Here is a 20,701-nt window from a genome sequence, read left to right as displayed (position 1 = left end):
AAAGTGAGCTGTAGGTGGAGCCAAGAGTGGAATAGATGATATTCCTGGGTTACAGTGCAGGCTTGTTCCAACACCTTTTAGAATTGCTATCAAAACTCACATTAGCCATGTAATTAATCATCTTATATATGTGGAAGAATGTATGTATGTGATTTTACATTAGTGTCTCAATCAAGTCTTTTCTCATCAGAACTTGGTCACTGACATTGTTCTGTCACAACTCACACCCTGACACACCTAAGCTTGGTACCCCTTTAGGTGCCAGTTCTCACATTCCTCCATCACAGCAGGTTTGGGGGGTTTCGTTGTGCTGTTTGTTTTGTGGGTTTCTTTTCCCCCCAGAAGAATTAGTATTATGATAACCCAACATGCAACTCTGGCTGTAAGAACTGTGGAATGTCAAGAGCCATGAAGAGCCAAGACCTGCACGTGCTTAATGAGCTCTTTCGTGTTTGCTTGTGTCTGTTACGAGGATAGCACAGTTCCTGTCTTTGTTCTTGTCTTACAGCATCCTTAGGCTACAGACTCTGATGAATCACCCAAACTGTTCAAAATCCTGATAGTGTCATTCAAGAACCAGGGATGAGCTACATACCTTTATGCCATCCTAATGTTTGTTACTGATGTCGCTATAAAAGTTACTTCACACTGAATGGTGTGTGGGTGGTGGAAAGGGTTTTATGTTGTGGTTAGGCAAATGGTTATTAAAAGAGGAGAAAAGCATTGGTGATGCCATATAATTTAATGAAAACACCTTTCTTTTCTGAAGAATAGTGCAAGGGGTCTAACCCACAGAATGCAGTGTCAGATCATCTTTTGCTTTTCACTAATGGCTCAGGGAAAACCCTCTCTCGTGTCCTTTGGTGTTTCCTTTATTTATTTGTTTTACCTTGATCCCTTTTCTACCTCTGTAATTTTACTGGGTAAGCTAAACCCCTTCCCCTGGAAGAGCTGCACCCACAGCTTATTTCAGACTGGTTTGGGCATGGCAGTGTGGGTGGGCTGCTAAACAGGCACTTTTTGGGGTCAGGAGCTTCTTTTCTGGTAATCTTCAGTGATATTAATCTTTAATGGAACAGAAAACTGAAAGCCTTTAGTTTTAATAGTGACATAAATGTCTGAAATGAAACAAATGTCTTAAAAAATGCTGATTCAAAAAGATATCCATTTTGGATTATGGTATCCATAAAAAGACATGTCAACAATATGGTACTGACAACAATATTGACCTCATTGCCTCTTAACAGTTTACTCTTTTCCGAGCAGGAGAAGCCAAGTGGAAGCCCTGCTCTTCTGTAACCAAATCCTGCACATTGTATCTCAGATAAAGGCTGTATAAATACAAAATCCTGTAGGAAGCTTGTCTGGGACAGTGAGCTTCCTCAAAGACCATTAATAAGGCTGTAAGAACAGCAGATTATTCTTTGTCTGAAATTAAAACCAATCAACTCCGCATTTTTAGCTAGCCCCAAGTTTTTACATATTTTGGAAAAAAAAAAATTAATCAGCTTGATGTAATTTGCAAAATTCAGGTTTTACTTACAAACAGTTGCTGGGTTAAAAAATCCATCAGGATGGATTTTTCCACAAAGGGTCCAGAAACTTAAAACTTATGCAGCCTCATCTACTAATGAATAAAAAATGCACTAGAGTTTTATTTATATGATAATATCATTTGTTAGAGAAGGAACAATAATTCACTGCTGCATTTTTAGACATTCATTGAAAGCAAAGCAAGGACTGTTTGGTAGACTGCAGAATTCAACTTAATACTGAACCTCAATTTCAATTCTAAGTGTGAAGACAAGTATTTAATGCTACTATTGAAAGTGGAATTTTGTACCTGGACTTTTCTTCCTCTGTGCTGTTTCACAATCCAAACCAGGCTTAAGCAACAGAGAGATCATTATGGGGGAGTTGGTGATGTTATCAGGTGTTCTGGGCAGGGCCAGGAGCTGGACTTTGATGACCCCTGTGGGTCCCCTCCAGCTCAGGGGATTCGATGATTCTGTGGTTCCTTGAATACCAAACTTCCTTCACTCATAAAACTGCTGATAATAAGGCATGACTAACGTGATCTAAAGACTTGCAGACTTGATCTGAAAAATTTATCTGCACAGAAACAGAGTGTGTGGTAAAAATACTGGAAATCTCTCATTCCTGTTCAAGTACCCACAAGAAAAAAGAGGAAAACATTCCATGGTTAAAGGAAATGAATTATCCACCAAGCCAAGGTGTCATATAATTGACTGACTGTACACTTGGTAAGAGAGTTAAGAACAGAGTAACACTCCATTTCAACAATTCAGAAGGCAAAGAGAACCATTCCCATTTCAGGTGCGTGTGGGAGAAAAGTATATGAATAATGAATTTTCTATAATATATTTCCCATGCATTATTGAAAATATTAGAGCTGACTACAAATATTCACATGCTTTCTCCATTACAGCACTGTGATGCACTTAAAGTGTTCTGTTGGTCCCTTTAGCATAAAGAAATCACACTGGATGTGTTTTACAGCTTACAATTATTTTTTGGAACTTGAGATGACACACAAATATTTTAGGAGATGATTCACTGCAATATAAATTCTTTATATCAACATTCCAGTGTTGGGAGTGGGGGAGGTTGTTTTTTGCAAAGGAATGAAATAAAAATAAAGAGCATTTGCTAAGTCGTGTTTTCAAAAATGCCTAAGATTAACAGCACAGCCCATTAGTTTTGTGACTCAGCTTTTATGGTATTTTTGAAAGCTCTATTGAATCTTCAGTAATATCTATCATTGTGTTAAAACTCCTCCTTGATGTCGAGTTCACAAGAAGGTTTCACAAATAAGACATGTGTGGTACCTCATGTGGAACACGAAGGGATAAACAAGCCCTGAGTTACCAGTGAGTGACACAAGTTTCTCACAGGTAGTTAAATCAACCTACTACTTCATTTTAGAGCAAAATCCCAGTGCTGATGACACCACTGATAAAATCAATTCCATTGTGTTAGTGACAACAGAAATTTTGCTGTGTACTTGTGCAGCTTTAGGATTTTGTCTTATTAATAAAATAAAAAAACACCCCATGTGCTAAAAGAGTATTTTGTAGTGTAATTTTTTATTCATTTACAAATAAAATTGTATGAAACATGAACAAGCATATCAAATATTGGATTAGTGACTTTTAAAAATCAGATTAAATCCATAGGTATGTGAGTTTAGCGAGTACTTGCAGACAAGATAATCAGTCACGAGAATTGTGAGGGGTTTGCATACAAACACCAGTCACAAAACTCCTAAGAATGGAGGAGCATTTGTGATATATTCCCCACTGTAGAGTTTTTAAGTAATGAGAGGCATTTTCAGTCCATTATAACTTGCCTTTATGCCATAAGGGGGCATTTGAAAATCGACAATAATATGAACCTACTGTCGGAGAATAAGCATGGATGTTGCATCAATGAAGTCTCAGTCCTCAGGACCCCATTTGTCTTGGTTTATTGAAGACACCTGGTAACTTCTATTTAATCAGTAGGTTCACAAGCTGTGGTTTGTGCTGGACAATAAACAAGGAATGTTTTAGTTTAACTGCAACTGAAATTCATTATTGGACCCCTTTAGACACAACACATTGATTAGTATTATTTTTTGTCCCAAGGCCTATTGCTTAAGAAAACTTTCTTTTATGAAAACAAACATTCTTGCCTTTAGGATGTCTAAAAATTCTTTGGACATTGTACTTTGGTGACTTACCTTTATGATTTTATTGAAAATTGAAATTCACCCTGATCCCTCAGTTACTCAGTACTCTGTACACCTGGAGGTCAGTGGTACCACCTTCACACAACACTAAGAATTAGATTCATAGATTTCTTTTCCACTCAGATAAGTATTTCAAAATTAAATAAACTTACCTCTGTAAGCAGTATGGAAAATAAAATTTTAGTTTGCTGGAAAGAACTGAACTTGTTTATTACTGCTAATATTTACCCTCTTGAACAAGGAATGGCAGTTATTATTCCTTTCACTATGTTTTCTGCATTCAGCCTCCATTGTTCCCTCTTTGTTCCACTTTAAAATGAAGCACAAAAATTACTGAAATCCAGGAACTCCTGAAATCCTGACTATTGCAGGTCAGACCCCTTGGTGGTGTCACCTAAAACCTAATTTAGAGCTCATAATCAATAAAAGTTCTGGTTTATAACCTAAAGCATGAGAGTAAATTTCCACTTACTAGCAAATTAGTTTTGGTGATTTGTCCACAATGAGAAGTATAAAACACAGATATCTGTTATTATCAGGCTTCAGCTATTCAGGTAAGCTTTTATTCAAGTCAATCATAGTTTCATCAGCTCCAATCCTATTCTTTTAATAAACCCAAGCCTACAAAAACCTCCAAACAGCCCACAGTTGTAGTCTGTAAAACATATGTGGAAAAAAGAAATTGGATACATCTTGTGTTAAACTTCTTCTGTCAGTGTTAATTTATTTTTTTCCTGTTTTTAGTCCACTTCATTATTATTTCTGGAGTCCTTGCTAAAATCCAAGTTAGAATCCTTGCAGGGAGTGTTCCAAGGGGAGTTAGATTATCGATTCTAGTTGAAGCCAATTGAACAACTGTTAATTTCCATTCATGCACAGACTCCACTTTCCTTCAGCCTTTGAAGTCTTGCTTTTTCAGACTCACTGTTAAACAGAGTCTGAAGGAGAAGGAGAAGGAGAAAGGACTGCTTCAGGTGAAGGACTACAAGGAATGTGAGTTTCCCAAAGCTTTGAGGTGACTGTGCCCAGGTCTTCTCTCACCATGAGCTCCCCCCATAAAATCAAAATAGGATAATATATATTTTAGGTAGAGAAAAGACAGTAAACAAACAGATCAGAAATTAAAGGTACTTTAAAGGGACCTTTTTTCTTCCTATTCTTACATGTAATTCCCCCACTTTGAGTTTCAGATTAAATTAACTCAGTGACTTCCTAGTTATCACTGTTTACCTTATTATTCCCATTACAGGCAGTCAGGAGTCAAAGTGGTAGAAAATGCAGGAATAACGTTTGGGGAATGTTGACAGTTTCTCTCCTGGGCATCATAAAATGCCCTTTATTGGTCACAATCATCTTAATATTCTTGAAACCTTTGAGTCAAAGCGGTTCATTTTAGTCATCCACATGTGTTAGCTGTCAGCTGATTCTGCTCCAAGCAGGATGCAGTAGATTATTTAGGGATATGTGGGGATATGTGGTGCCGTAATTGACAGGGTGCAGGTGTAGAGAAGGACTTCAGCTCTCCAATACCTGCAGATCCAGTGCAAGTCCTCTCCATGCCAGGCTGGTTTGTCGTAAATCTTAATGTGAAAAATAATAGTTTCAATAGTTTTTTTCAATTGTAAGAATGTTTTCCTCACTTGTGAGGAAAGACCCTCAGCTGCCTCCTGGACTGCTCCAAGTGACTATTTCAGGAGCATTTCCCCCACAGTTCTCGTTGATTGACAAGATCACTTCGTGTAGTGAAAAAAAGATTGCTGTTGTTACCAGACTTATTTAGTCGTGGGAAATTTCTCTGGGAATATTTTTTTCTCGTTACTGTACACACAATTGGCAAAGTCTGCCTGTGCAAGACTTCCAGCTCAATTTTGAAAACCCAAGGGGCTTGAATAATTCAGATAATCTGCGGATAAACATGCTGGCTTTGTGGCACTTATCCGAGTTGCCAAGCCTTTTGAGGCTCTGTCATCAAATTCTCATTTACCAAAGAGTTATAAGATTTGTTAATGTTATATAATTTATCACTCCACTGTGCTGGATGGTGCTCTAAGTGCTCAGTTCTCTTTGCACAAAGTTGCACTGATTTCAAACCACAGCAATTTCTTACCTGAATGGCTCTGAGTGAAGAATCAGGCCCTTAATGCTTCATGTGAATAAAATATCAGTGCTGTGAGTCACAGCAGCAAACTGCTAAAGCATAACAGGTCAGATACAAACCTGTGGTTCTGCGTTGCTGTTGTCATAGGAGAACTGTCAGCTAATCTTAGTTTTAAGACCTCTTTCCTCTGCTGGAGCTCAGCTCAGTGGTCAGATCCTACCTGCAGGTTCAAGTTAAGATTTTCTTTTGCTCATTTGAAAGTAAAAGCACAAGACTGACACTTTTTTTTTTTTTTTTTTTTGGTCATACTTGGACTGTCAGAACCAGATTTTAGAACTCTTTGAGCTTGTGATTGTGAGACTAATTTGTTACTACTGTTGCTTTCCTTATGTATGCTAGCTGGGTAAATAAACATTGAAATTCCAGTGTGTGATAACTTGCCACAAAACTATCTATATAATAACAATATCTGCACTTCTAGAGTATCTGAAAATCTCTCCAACATGAGGGAGAAAAACTGAACATATTTAAAACAACTTTACATTAAATTAGTAGAAAATATTGATGTTTACTATATGTCACCCTATCTATTTGAACAAATGCTCAGTTTCTTACATCCCTAAAATTCTGAGGATTGGTGGTTTGATTAGTTCAAAATAAAATTTTTGAGGGAACCAACTAGTCAGCACAGATACATTCCTTAATAGCTTTACAGAAAATATCTTGTTCCACATGGCAAAATCATTCAGAGCAGAACAACGGTCTTTTTAGAAGGGCTTTAACTGCAACCCCAGTTATCTTCATCCAGGTCACCAGTTTTGCTGAGCAGCCTCCAATCAGTTTTAAATACTGTTGCTTAAAGTTTTCACTATCACAACATGCCAGTTCAGGCAGTTCTAGCGTTCTGTTTAGTGACTAAGAGTCCAGGCCTCTAGTCAGGGAGAGAAGAGGGTAATAGGGAGGCTTTTGAAGATAGCAATCCTTAGGGAATTGAATGCACTGGTTTTAAGAATCTTAAGTATCTGAAGAATCTGAGTTTTAGGAATCTGAGTATCTGAGCCATTGTTTTTACTCAGGTCTTTAATAACATGATGCTCTATATGCTGACATTTAGAGTCAGCTTCATTAAGAAATATTCAGTCTCCTTTCATGAAGATCTCTAAAAAGTTTTGGTTTTCCTGAATCGAACTTGGCTTTGCTGGTCAGAGATACCAAACTACTTCTCTGACCCAGAGCCGTGGCACTTCTTTCATACTGCCCTCCTTGTGTGGCAAAGAATGTATTTGGATGAGGGAAATACACTGAAGAGAAGCAGATATGTGCAGATTTATACACCTGTACATGTATTTTCTGCAAGAATGGGTTTCAGTTCCCTTATCACTGCCCTCAAGTGTCTCCACATGGTGTATCGAACAATGTGGCTAATCTGCATTAGTCCATTCCTCCCCATCAAGGTTTCTTTCAGAGACACCTTGAAAGATTTGAGTCAAGGGAAGGCATAAACTCTCCAGAGCCCTGGCTCCCTGGCTTTTGCAGTAACTCTGGCTGACTGCACAAGTGTTCCATTAACAAACTGCCTCACCCCTTCCCTTCCACACTCCACGTTTAGTCCAAGTGCATTATGAAAAGGTCACATCTTTTTTCCTCCACTTGTATGTGTTTAGCAGGCCTGTGCTCCATCCCTCTGCTCAGAGTTTCCTTCCTTTGCTTCCTCATGCTTTTGCCTCTCCACCCAACTATTAGGAGTTAACCTCGATGCCCTGCACACATTAGCATTTGCTGTAGTGTATTAGTGACTAACTACGATATTTCCTCTCCTTAACTCTGATTCTGTAGAGGGCAAAAGCACAGAACTGAGGGTTAGTAAGGTTTAACTACTAAAATGGTACGTGGAACAGCACTTCAGCTCATGAAGATAAAAATGCTGATGGCATTATCATGTCGTGTTTCAGACACTGTCTTGTTTTACCTCAATTTACCTTCTACTTCTCCTTAGTTGTTTCTGTGGTTGAACACCTTAGTTAACATCCCCCTGACCTAAATCTCACAAACTTCTTAAACTGAAGCAGATATCTTAGAAAGCAATTTCAGATGCTCCAGAATAATCATCGGCATCAGAAATTGTCCTTTCTAGCCACCCATTTTTCCCAGGGGGTCTGTTTTAATCATACAAATGCTTTCCAATTTTATCAGCACATATTTCCTTCCCTGGAATAGTCAATAGCTGAAGGCAGCCCAAGCTGCAGCTCCAGCCCTAAAAAATTAGTCCTTCAACTTTGGAAATCCCTGATTCAAAGAGTCAGCACCTTCACAGGGTGCTGTGAAGCAACTTATGCTGCTTCCCTTCCATTAGAAATCTTGCTTTCCTGTGATTTGAAGCTTAGGTGCATTTGAAATTCCCTAACAAGTGTCTTTTACTGCCAGAACCTTTTACAGCAGCAAGTAAAAGTGGAGGAAGGATTTTTCAGACTTACAGTAGTTTAGATTCTTGTCTCCTTTATCAGTGTGAGTGATCCTGTTGCACTGAAAAGCAGGGACAGGTTTGACACTGGGAGTTGGGACTGGCCACTTCCACACTCCATAGCACAAATATCTGCAACCTCAGACTTTGTTCTCTTTTGCAAGGTGTGACCCAGGTTTATGATTTTATGTGCTCAGTCTGTAATATTCTTTGTTCAATATCATTCATGGAAGGTTAATGTAGTGCCAGTGCTGAAATGGTGTCTGAAACAGTACAGTGCAGGTTATGAAGGCCCTGCAGCTGGGGAGAAACAGAACTTTCCTGTAACAGACACAAAATGACGTTTTTTCTGACTCCTGAATATGGACCAAGACCAATAGCTGTCCAAAACCTGACATGACTGGAGGTTGGGGTATCATTATTAAACAGAGTGTTACAAACAGAGTAATAAATTCTGTCCTGAAATGGTAACACAAATTGATGGATTCTCTTCTTTTTAATTAGCTGAATGTTATTTACATTTCACAGAGAAAATGTAGCAGGTGTCAAAAGCTGTTCAGAAATCCTAATCTAGTCCATTCCTACACATGCCTTCCTTGAAGTCTCTTTTGGTCTTTTATACCCTCGAGATGTTTATTCAATGCTCTCTTAAACTTTTTGTCCTCTTCGACTTGTGCCATGATTACCTTCCTGTTCACCCCCTCCTACCACATTTTCTCTCAGTTATAAAAAGAGAGAAGTAAGTTTTAAATCTCTCTATATTATATATGATGCCAATGAATTTGTATTTTGTGGTGCTGAGTTAGTTGCTTTCCACACCTGCAGTTTCCTTCATTGACCCACAGACAACTGTGAATGGAGTTTCCAGGCAAACAAATGTAATTTACTGTGTTTGGTGGATAAGGTATCATCCTTTGAATTTTTGTAGACACCAAACTGGAGGAGGTGCTGTTACAACAGTTAAGTTTATGTGTACATTATCTTAGTGATGAATTTCTAGATTGTGAAATTTTTTAGCATTGAAGTGTATCAGTAAACATAAAACCAGCAAAAATAAACTGAAATATTTTAAATAAAGATTGGAATATCAGAAGTACTTTTTAGCATCAGATCCTTATTTATACACCTAAGTAGAAGCAAATCTTTTCTGACAGCCTACTCCAATTATGGATGCAGTGCAATTGAAGACCTCCTCTTGTGGAACTCATTTGGAAAGGTGTTGATAGCCTGTGCGACAAGAAGTGCCTGTGCTCCCTCAGAACAGCCTTTAACACAGCTCCAGAGTTATGTTAACACTGTCAAAGGGGACACTGAAACATGGCCATTAGCTACATGCCATGGTGTAAAATAAATGATGATCCATGCATGGCCTTGTACATCAAATGAAGTTGCAAAGTAGGACAGTGAAATTAGAAGTATGGCTCTTGACTCGCCCATCTCTGCTGCTGCTCTGCCATCCATGACTGCAGTAGATTCATGGCCATGATGGGAAATTAATGCTGACTGATGACAGGCAGCCTACAAATCTTTGCCTCCCTCCCTTCTCTCCACCCATGAAAAATACAACTGTGTTGCCATCATTTTAGCCTCTTATTCATTGACTCCTAAATGTCTCAGTGTAATCTTCACAAAGTTAATGCCCTGTAAGTGAGGAGATATCTTTATTTGCAAACTTGTAAAAATTTTAGTTGTGCAACTCCAGGGTCTATTTTTTACACATGAGTTTAATGTACCTACCCCAAATCAATTCTGCCTCAGAAAAATACTCTAATTAAATTTTACTGCTATCACTGAATTTATTGCTTTCACAGATAACATCTTTCACTCAGAGCAGGTACTAAAATGGAAGAATAATGTGTCTTGAAATAATTGTTATGATATTTATGGTAAAATACGGGTGAACAATCTGCAACTGAAGGATTTTTTTAAAGTTCATTCTGCATCCTGACCCACCCCAGCCTTTTATGGCTGAGGTGATAATGGCAAAAATGACACAGTGATACCTCTATTTATCCATCAGGCACGTTCTTTCTTCTTGTGCCACAGTGTGTTTTCCCACAGCAGTATGGACAAATTCCAGTGTTTTGTCAGTCTCAAATAATAACAGACAACCACAATTCAAACATCAAAGCTGTAAGACTTCTTCATCATGACCAAGTATTGGAATAGGTGTGAAGATTATTCTCCAGTATCGGTTTAGGGTTTACAATCCAGATATTTCTACTCTCAGCATCAGTCTTTTTTTTTCTCTGCCTTAAAAGTGATTCTTTAAAATAAATAACAGAGTTCAAATGTGCCTAAGAAATCAGGTGAGCACAAAGGACAATGCCTCTCCCCAGAGGAGTGAAGCAGTGCTGGCCAATAAAGGCAGACAAAAAAAGCTACATTATTTGTCTGGTTTTCAAACTGTTCCAGTCCTTTGTGTGTGCTTTCTGCTTCTACAAACCAAGCACATGACAGGACGTGATGTGTATAAATAGGAATGAAAGTGTCTGCAGCTGTGAGGAGGTCCATGTTGGTATCATTTGTGTCATTTCTCAGAAGGCCGGGGGAGATGCATTGCCACAGCTGTCTGCCAGAGCTCCCTGCATTACCTTGCCAAAGATGGCCCAAAGATCATCACAAGGGGATCCCACCAGGGTGCCTCCTCAGCTTTCAGGGATTTGCACAGATTTGCAAGGTTTGCAGTCTGGATCCAAAATGTGTTTTATCCTAAAACACCTGATTAATTCATATCAATCCAGTGGTGTTGGGGACTGCCAGGGACAATGACAGGGCCACCTAAGCCACTTCTCCTTGGTGGAAACTCTCTGTAGCTTTGGAGGCTGTTCTGAGCTTGAAGAATAATTGCCACACTCAGACAAATCCATGTCCCTTCCACATAGCTTTTTTGTTCCCCCTTTGTAAAACTTGAGGTTTATCCCTAAGCAGACAGTTCCTTGGAAGCCGGTCCTGCCTGCCCTGGATCGTGAATTGCAGGTAGAAGCAGGGAATCCTTCACATTGGTAAATTTTGCAGGATTGTGCTGATCATGACAGATGTTGGTGTTGTGCAGTCTGGACAAAGGCAGACTCTTGCAAACTGTGTAGGGAGGGTTCAAGAATTGATGACTGTGACTGCAAACACCCTTCTCTAAACTGGAGCTTCCCTTCTCATTCTCTAGGATGTGGTAAATGACCTTGCTGACACGTGCAGTCTCTTTCAATACAAATTAAAACATGCTAGCCTAAACTGAAAGCATCTCTTTAAGCCACTTCCACACAATCTGTAAGAATGTGCATGTCTGTGCCCTTTCTTGCTGTTTATGAAGCTTCAACTGTAAATATTCCTTATACTGACACATATGTTCTGCACTAGTTTGTGGGCATCTCCACCCCTCCTCCCCTTTTGGGTTACTGAAGTTGAATTCCTTCCATAAATGGTCCTTGCACCTCATTTATGTGTTTAATGAGAGATATACATTTCTAGTAATATCTTCCCTTCTTTCCATACCAGTGAAACTGGGAAATACCCAACTTCTTCCTGCTTGGATTCTCTCAAAGAGCAAATCCCTGTGAAAAAGGAAGAATACTAATGTGTTACTTCTTTCACAACCCATGGGTAATGCTCACTCTGATAATGATCTAATAACTAGGTAAAGTATTTCCCATCTTATGGGAAATACAGTTAAGAATATAGATCAGAAAGATCTGGATATCCCTGACACGGGGTTATTGAATTACTGTTAATAGAAATACTGTCAACAGAAAAAAAGGGGGGTTGTAACTACTTCAGCATAGAGTCATAGAATCATTGAGCTTGGAAAAGACCCTTAAGATCCTCAAGTCCATTTGAAAACCTCCCACTGCCAAGTCCACCACTAACCCAAGTCCCTGAGCATCACATCTCCAATGGCAGGTGCTTGCTCATGACCCAATACAAAGAGAAAAGGAAATAGGAAAGATGTATTTAAACAACAAATGCTTCCTTTTCCCACTTCTGTTGATGATTTCTTTAGGGGGGAGAGGTATGGGAATCCCATCATAGTTCTTTTTATTCCCACTGAAAGATCTTGTAAGATGTGTCATAAGATGGCTTGTGCATCCCAGGCAGTCTATGAAAAAGAAATTTGGAGGGAAAACCTTTCAGTTTTGCTTTGGGAACATCCAACCTCCCTGTGCTCGAGAACTGAGTGTGATCTTGAGGTATGAACCTGGACCTCCTGTGAAATCCTGTATTCCAGAGCCCCTGTATTTCTGTTTCACTTCCCTCCTTCCTGGCCTCTCCCACTCAGGAACAGGAGGAGTGGCTGTAGTCCTTTATTCCTGCATGATTTAATAAACTTGCTACAGAAGGCAAATATAATGGCTCCTGTAGCACTTATGTAAAGAATAATAAGAGCAGTAAACATCACAGCAGATGTTGCCTCTCTTCCCAGCAATATTCAGTTCCAAACAATCTCCATTAATGAAGAAAAATACAAATGCAGAGTCTGGCAGTTGAGTGGGGGAAAACAAAAGAGCCCTGAGAGCGAATCAGTTTGTTATAAAGGGGCTTTACTGTGGCCAATTGAATGGGTGATTTACACATCTCAATTTTTGAGTGATGACTGATCTTCTTTCCTAAAATATATGCATATATGGTGGGTGTGGCTGCCAGATACCTGGATCTGAGCACAAGATTATCTCATATGCCACAGATAAAGACATACTTAAATTTGCAGAGATGAATTGTATAACAGCTTCTTGACTGGGAAGGAGATTCAATAGTCACAGAGAAAAGCCACAGCTGTCTGGGCTAAAAAAAGTCTTAATGTCTTCTGTATGTTTGTCTCTGCTCACTTGCTCTTCTTCTGGTTTTGTTCTATTTTTAATCTTCTTTATGACAAGACAGCTTTATTGAATACTGATGAGACAAAACATAGCTCAGTGCCAGGCAATACATTTTTTAGACATTTTTTTGGGAGCCCTCATTATTTGACCTACAATATTTTGGATACTGTTCCAGGCAGCTTGGGCTGATATATTATCTTCTTCTGCAATTTGGGGTGTAGGGGGAGAAGGTAAAAGGAGAGTGGTGAGAAAGGAAACCTGAGATTATCAGTTTTTAAAACTTTTGCTGTTAAAGTTTTCCTCTGCCAGTAGATCTCATGTTTCAATATGTAAATGATTTTTGTGAAATATCAGGTTAAGATGCTCTCTACCTAAGGAACTATCAGTATTAGACAGAGCCTCAACTGATGTAGTTTCTGTGATTCAAGCAAAAGAGCTTTACAGAGTTGAGCTGTATGTGACTGGCTCATTGCAGTGGGGTAACAGACACCTTTCAGGTTAATTCCAATAAAATTTGGACCATATTTTTGCCTGCAGTGTTCTGAGTATGGAAATCTTGCGCAACTAAGCTAACTTTGACTCTAACAACTGCAAGCGAAGTAGTAGCTTGAAAATTGGGTCACTTAGATTAATCCCTGAATGGATTTAGGTGACTACAGTAGCCTTAATAGTTAATAAAATTACTGAAGGGTGAATTGAGCTACTTGGAATATCTATATAAGCTATTCCTCCTGAGATGGGTGCCTGAAATAGAACCGAGTGTCTACAAAAACCACAAGCCCAATAAAATATCTCCTGTATTTCTGCAGACTCCTCCCTAAGTCTACATGTTTCAAAGAAGGGATTAAAATCACTGTGGTGCACAAAGCTTTACCCAGCAACGTTGCTCATTCCACATGCAATTATTTATTTATGCATTCATGGTTTCCCCAGAATACCTCCCTTAGAACATTCGAGTTATCAATTCTGGAAATCAATAAAACACATCTGGTAGAGAAAATTTGGATGGTATCGTGCTGTGGTAGCTTTTGTAATACTTCCTGCATTCATTATTAATGGTTCATTATGGAATTAATAATTTAAAATGGTGTCTGATAATTTTAACAGTCCCCAGTCTGTTATGGATTTTTTATTATTATTATTATCTTATTTGGGCATAACTTTGTGTTTTGGGACCAATATCCTTCATATATTTTCAAAGCTTCAGGGACTAATCAAGATACAACAAAGCTCAGGGAAAATGGATATATAAATGTTACTTAATATAAAGAAAATCTAAGTTATATGTGAATCTCATTGAACTTTTTTCTTTCTTTGAAGCCTTCTACTTTTTTTCTATATCAGTAACTCACTTCTCTCATATTCACTTTGCAGATATAAGGGGTTTATCACTTCTGGGACCTGAATAAAGATGAGCTGGAGAATTCTACTCTTTGAATCAAATACTGAATATCCAACAGGTCTTGTAGCTTAAGGTAGTGGCATTTCAAGCCGGAAAGTGTTGCATTTTCGCTGTCAGTGTCAGCCTATTCCTGTAAAGAGAGAAAGTTCTTTCTTAGGTGAACTGGACAACAAAATCAGTGGTGACCAGTGACATTAAAAGGAAATACCTTTTCTGTCATATATTAATTCCTTTTGTATGCTGAGGTTAAAAAGGCAGTTACTGTGTGTAAATTCCTGTTGGAACCATCTCAGAACACTTGCTCCAGAAAAATATTTCATTCCCAAATCTCCAAGTAGCAGAGGCCACAAGAAAGGAAGATTATCACTGGATAATAAACATACAAGAAAACTTAATTTGATTCAAAAATAGACTTTCTATTAACCTCAGTGATATCAGGTTTTCATCTCTATGTTTTCTTATATTTCTTTTATCTGCACATTTTCTTCCACAGTAAAAGCTTGCAGAGCAAACATGTTCTGTATTATAAGTAACATGTAGAACTAAATACATATTTCCTAGTGAGAGACATATTTTTATCAGGAATAACTTATTTATAGTTAATATTTCACGTGCATTTGATACTTCACATTTTTCAAATTTCCTTTTTGTACAACTCGTATATATTCACCTACCTCAAATAGCATTACACCAACCAGTAGAAAATATTTAGATTTAAGAATAAGAAAATCTTTAAATGTTAATGTATTCATATTTTAAATGTATACTTTATATAAAGACTGGGTGAGGAATAGAACTGAGTTCCAAGGTTGGTGCCAGCTACCCCCAGTAATGTGGGAGAAGAACTGCTGAAAGTGTGCAGGATTGGAAGAAAGATAGACCTGGATAATCCCAAACTTTATGGTTTGGTAGGCAGACTTTCTGTCTGTGAAAGGAAAAATGCTACTTTTGTTAAAGTCTGTGTATCAAAGAGCATCCCTGAGAACTTTGGAAATAGATTTTAGTCTACTTTTGAAGTTCACACTAAGGACAATGGGAGATGTGGAAAAGGAAGCAATAATCCGGTTTTTGTGTGTTTTCCTTTTAGGAGCTGGATGGAAAAAACACATTTCTTGCAGATCACAGAATAGTTTTTTGCTGGTTATGTATTTCCAACATTTTGCCTCAGATTAGGTGATTTTCTACTACTATAAAAACAGCTTTTAGAAAATTCCAAACATGGGAGAGACTCTTGCAATCCTTTAGTCTGGACTCCTGCATTCCACAGGATTCCCTAGAATTAATTGTTGCTCTGAGCCCAATTGCTGCTGAGTAATTAGAGCTTTCCTCTTAGATAATCTTTCAATTATTTTTGCTGTCCTTCTTTGAAGTGTGTCTGATCCCTCGATGTACTTCTGTGGGTACCAGAACCAGCCACAGTATTCCCAAGTGGATTTTTCAATTTGCCATTACTGAGAAAATGTGATATTTTTTTTTCCTTCCTGTTTGATACTGTCATGGTTGTTATGTCCAAGGATCATGTAAATCCACTTGGTGTTCATTATTTTGTTATAAACTCACATTATCATTAGAATTTCCATGTCCTTAGCAGGATCATTGTTTCCTAGGAAAAATAAGTGCCCTCTTCTCTAAGCATGACACATATTCTTTGTCACAGAGCTGCAATTTTGTGTTTGAAGTACTTAATCTTGCCTTCTTACCAAAAGATCCAGTGCTTTATTTCAGGAACCTTCATTGTTTTCCTTCTACTAGTCTTTGTATCAGTTATTATCCCTCCAGACATGCAGGTCATCTCAACGCTATACAGAAAATGGATATGTAAGTGGCTTTCTTTGTTGCACAAAGATAATTGTGAAATTTTGCATTTTCCAGTTCATGCCCAGGCACTAGATTTTGCCTACTATTGATTTCAACATAAAAATCAGGGAAGAAAATGAACATGGATGATAATATACTTATTATTATCACTCTTCAGCATTCAGCTGAAACCCCAAAGTAAGATATCTTCTATACTACCTTTAAGGAACTACCTGCCTCAGTAAAATCATCATCTCTCAAGATGGTTTTCATCAAGTTCTGTGTAGTGGATGTTTTATATAATAACAGAACCAGCTTGCTCAGCCTGCATCCATCACGTATAAGGGATTTTTCCTACCAAACTGTGTTGTTTTATGCATTTTGACAGACAATACCCTGCTAATTTAAACACAGTGTTTGAGTAAACAAATACAAAATGTTGCCCTGCATTCTTGTTAGTTGAATTTTGAGCTGAAAGATTACTTTATTATGTCACCGTTGGATCTGTCAAGTTAACAAATATATGCATTTTACAATGATAAATGTACGAGCAGGAGGTTATTTTGACCCTTTTCATCTTTTCAGGGGCATTAGTTTAACACTCCTGTGTTTCCATGCATAAGGAGTTTTATAGGTCCTACATTGTATATATGTATATATGAGTTTGGTATAAATCATGTTTCTTCTGTCCAGTTTGGCTGTTTGTAATTATGGGCCTCATTAATGTCATAGCATATGTTGTTTAGGATGCATAATCAGAAGTGCTGAAATGTGTTAGAATCCAATTTAAGGCTTTTCGCTGACATTAATGGGAGGCACAGCTATGAAAGCATGCACTGACTTACAAAACTCATGTTCCTTCCTCAATGCCATCAGTAATTTTTAAGAAATATCTCTAATTTCTATCTAACCCAACCACAATGCACTAAACATAATCCCTTAGCACAATGCAATAATGGTTGGAGAAATGAAAGTCTTTCTGAAAACAGCATGCTAATAAATCTTTCAAAGATTGAAAATCTTCCAAACATGTAACTTACAGGGCAATAACACAACTGGTTCAAAGCTTCCCTTTGAAAGTGCTTTTAGCCCGTTTTGGGGTTGGTTTACATTTCTAAAGAAATTAAATTAGTCACAAAAATGGGTTGTTCCTTCAGAAGGTGTCAGGATCTTACAAAAATGGAATCATGTATTTGTTCAGTCAATGAACAAAATCTGAAGTGATTTGCTGTGGCAGTGAAGGATCTCATGGAAATATTATGTAGGTGCCTGATATTCTGACTGCCTTCCATGGGCTGGGTTGTATCAGTAGAGCTACAGAAGGTATAGGTAAAGAATGCTGGCAGTGGTCTTTAATCCTTTTTCTTAAGCTAAATGGGATGGTTTGAATGGATAGTTGGTGTTAATACTTTAAACAGAGAGCCACAGTTGTCTGTGAGGTCAAACCCAGACATATTTGTGGGTGGTTGTGTAGAAACATTCAGTTCTCCTTTATGAACTCCTCCTGTTCTTGGCCCACTGGATCAACTGTGGTTCAGATTATGCTCCTGGCTCTTTTCTAACTGAAACTGCTGCCAGATGAGTGCAGATGGAAACTATAACCCTCAGAGTGAGCTAAAAATCAGCATTCATAGAAGGGGCTCAAATTCCAAACACAGATGAATGTGAGAGGGATGACAGTAATCTTTCCTAAAGAGTCAATTTAATCCGTTTTGTAAGAAACTTGACAGGCACAGCTTGGGAAGGTAATTCCATATAGCCCAGGAAGTATTGTGGATGTGATTTATACAAACATTTAAATTAAGAGTAGTGAAGGTCATAAGCGTTATATTTGGTTTATATACATGTCATATTTGGTCTCTCAGACTCTGACATGAGATCTTAACCTTGGAGTAAATCAAGGTCTGAGTATGGCTAAGAGATGGTATAAACTGCAGCAGCTCCATGGTCTATTTTGTTATTTGGGGACTCCCAAAATTTAGAGGTCCTGTGCTTCCTGGGAGTCATTTACCACAGAGGATGCATCTTTTTCTGGATGCTGGAGTCAAAGTGCTGGAGAGGAGCTGAAGACTAGGCTATTATATCTGTATTTTATCTGTCCCACACACTGTTAGGTGTATCAGAATATATTATTCAAAATTATTTGCCTATGACAATATTGCATTCTGAAAATATATTTATAGAAATGTTATTTAAGAAGGGAATCTTGCATTGCTGAAAGTATTCTATGATGCTATTTCCCCCTAACAATATCATAGTGGAGTGTTGGAACAGACAGCTTTATAATAAGATAGAATGTAATTGATAATGCAGACTTGCTTGATAGTGAAAAATGAGACTGTCACCAGCCTCATGGAAAATCATTTTGGTAGAACAACCTTGCAACTGAAAGCAAAGAAATAACCCAAACCAGACAACTGGTGTCTATTAAAATGAGTTCACACACTGCTTTCACATTCCATTCTGGTTTAACACTTATTTCTTGATTAGACCATCTTTGATCTCATTTGTCATTATCAAATCATTGGACATACTAATGTTTCTCTGAAAGACCAATAGACTGAAATAATCAATAAACCAGACACTTCTTAGAGCAGAATTCAGCCCATCTTCCTTGTTTTATTCTGTACCTGCTCCTATTATTCTTTCTTGTGCATCTCTGCTCACTTGCACTCTAAAGGGTTTTGAATAAATATTTTAGTCTATTTTTATTAATTAATAAAAATTAGTTCAGTAAGAAAAACATTATAACCATCTTCAAACACATGAGGGTTACTAAAAAAAAAAAAGGAGAGACATTACTTACAGTAATATATGTTGGTTTTATGCTCTGAGTAAATGTATAAATTAAAAGGAATTACATTGAAGGTGAATAGACACAACATGTGTAGCAAAATAACCTAAAAATGAAAATATATTTCAAAACAGGCAAAGAAAGTCCCCTGATCTGCATGTTTCTGCACCACCAAAGTTAATGCATTAGTCATTTATATCCATTTTAATACAGACCTGAGCAACAAATGAGGAATAAGTGTGCTCCAGAGGAACTCCTGCATTACTGGAACCCTCCTATGCACATTTTAAAATAGACCTGAGACACAGATGAAGAATAAATATGCTCTAGAGAAATTCCTGCATTAGCAGACCTAAGTGGTGTACTAAGCCTTTTCCACCTCTAATTTTTATGAGTCTTTGATAGATCTGTAATTAAGCTGTGGATGCTTAAAGTGCTTTCTGATGAAATAAGATATGGCATGAGCATTAGTAAGCCAGCCTTTCATAGGCTGGAGGTTATTTTACAGAAACAAAAACGAAGGGCTATAGTCCCAAAAGAATTTTTCTCTTTCTCTCTAGAGTAAACTTCACAATTTTAAATGATATTCAAGACATCACTTCAAGAGATGTCCTTCCTGAGGAGGATATCTCATGTATAAAGACTAGAACCTAGTAAAACTTATCACCACACAGATTCCATTTCTGTTAGCATTTCAAATTTAGCTTTGCCAGAAAGCAAACAACAATAACCAGAATTAAGAGTCAGAGATCATATTTTCCTTTGGAACACTGAATTTCTTTGTCTTCTGACAACACAGACGACTCTGTAGTCTGGGTCACACAGGAAAGGTGATGCTGAAAGAGGAGATGAACTATCCCAGGTGAAACCAGGACAATCCTCTAAAGCATATTGCAGCCAGTGAAGCAACACCACCAAAACCAAGGTAAATGTGTATGTGCTACATTTTTCTTCATTTCTTTTCCATGCATTTAGCTCAGGCCTGGCATCCTGATTTGAGAAAAATGTCATCCACATGTCAGGTTTATCCAGATAGACCCACATGTTGCATGTTTAATAATTCCTCAATGATTGTTGCTGACATTCGGTGTGTGCTTGACATGCTGAATGAAAACTCATTTTATTATAAAATGGAGTTAAGCAGCTAAATATTGACTACAATAAAGACAAAGAAGCAACACTGTCTTGCAGATTTTACATCAGCTTCATCTGACTTAAAAGGGTAAATTTGGTAGGATTTAGCCAGTCTTGTAGACAAGTATCATTTGCTGTATAAGTGGCTTTGATAGAACAAAATTTTTACTTTATAAAGCTGCTAAGAACACAGAGTGGCAACTTGTCATAGTGTTTGCATTAACAATAAATGATTTTGAAGCACTCCTGACCTGAAATAACATTGTAATGCTACCACAACCTTTGCTGCAGCACATCACTGAAAATAGACCAGTAAAGTCCTATCTGTCTCTCTGCTCAAATGTGTGATTATTTTTTAACAAGTTTTTGGCTGGCTTGGCAATGAATGGGGTAATGGTGAGACTGAGGGGCTGAGCTCATTTTATTAGAGGAAGCATCTTTGCTGAGAGCTGG

This window comes from Myiozetetes cayanensis, unplaced genomic scaffold, assembly GCF_022539395.1.
Source record: "Myiozetetes cayanensis isolate MyiCay16 unplaced genomic scaffold, myiCay2020 scf16, whole genome shotgun sequence".
Lineage (NCBI taxonomy): Eukaryota > Metazoa > Chordata > Aves > Passeriformes > Tyrannidae > Myiozetetes > Myiozetetes cayanensis.
Note: the sequence above shows the minus strand (reverse complement) of the source record.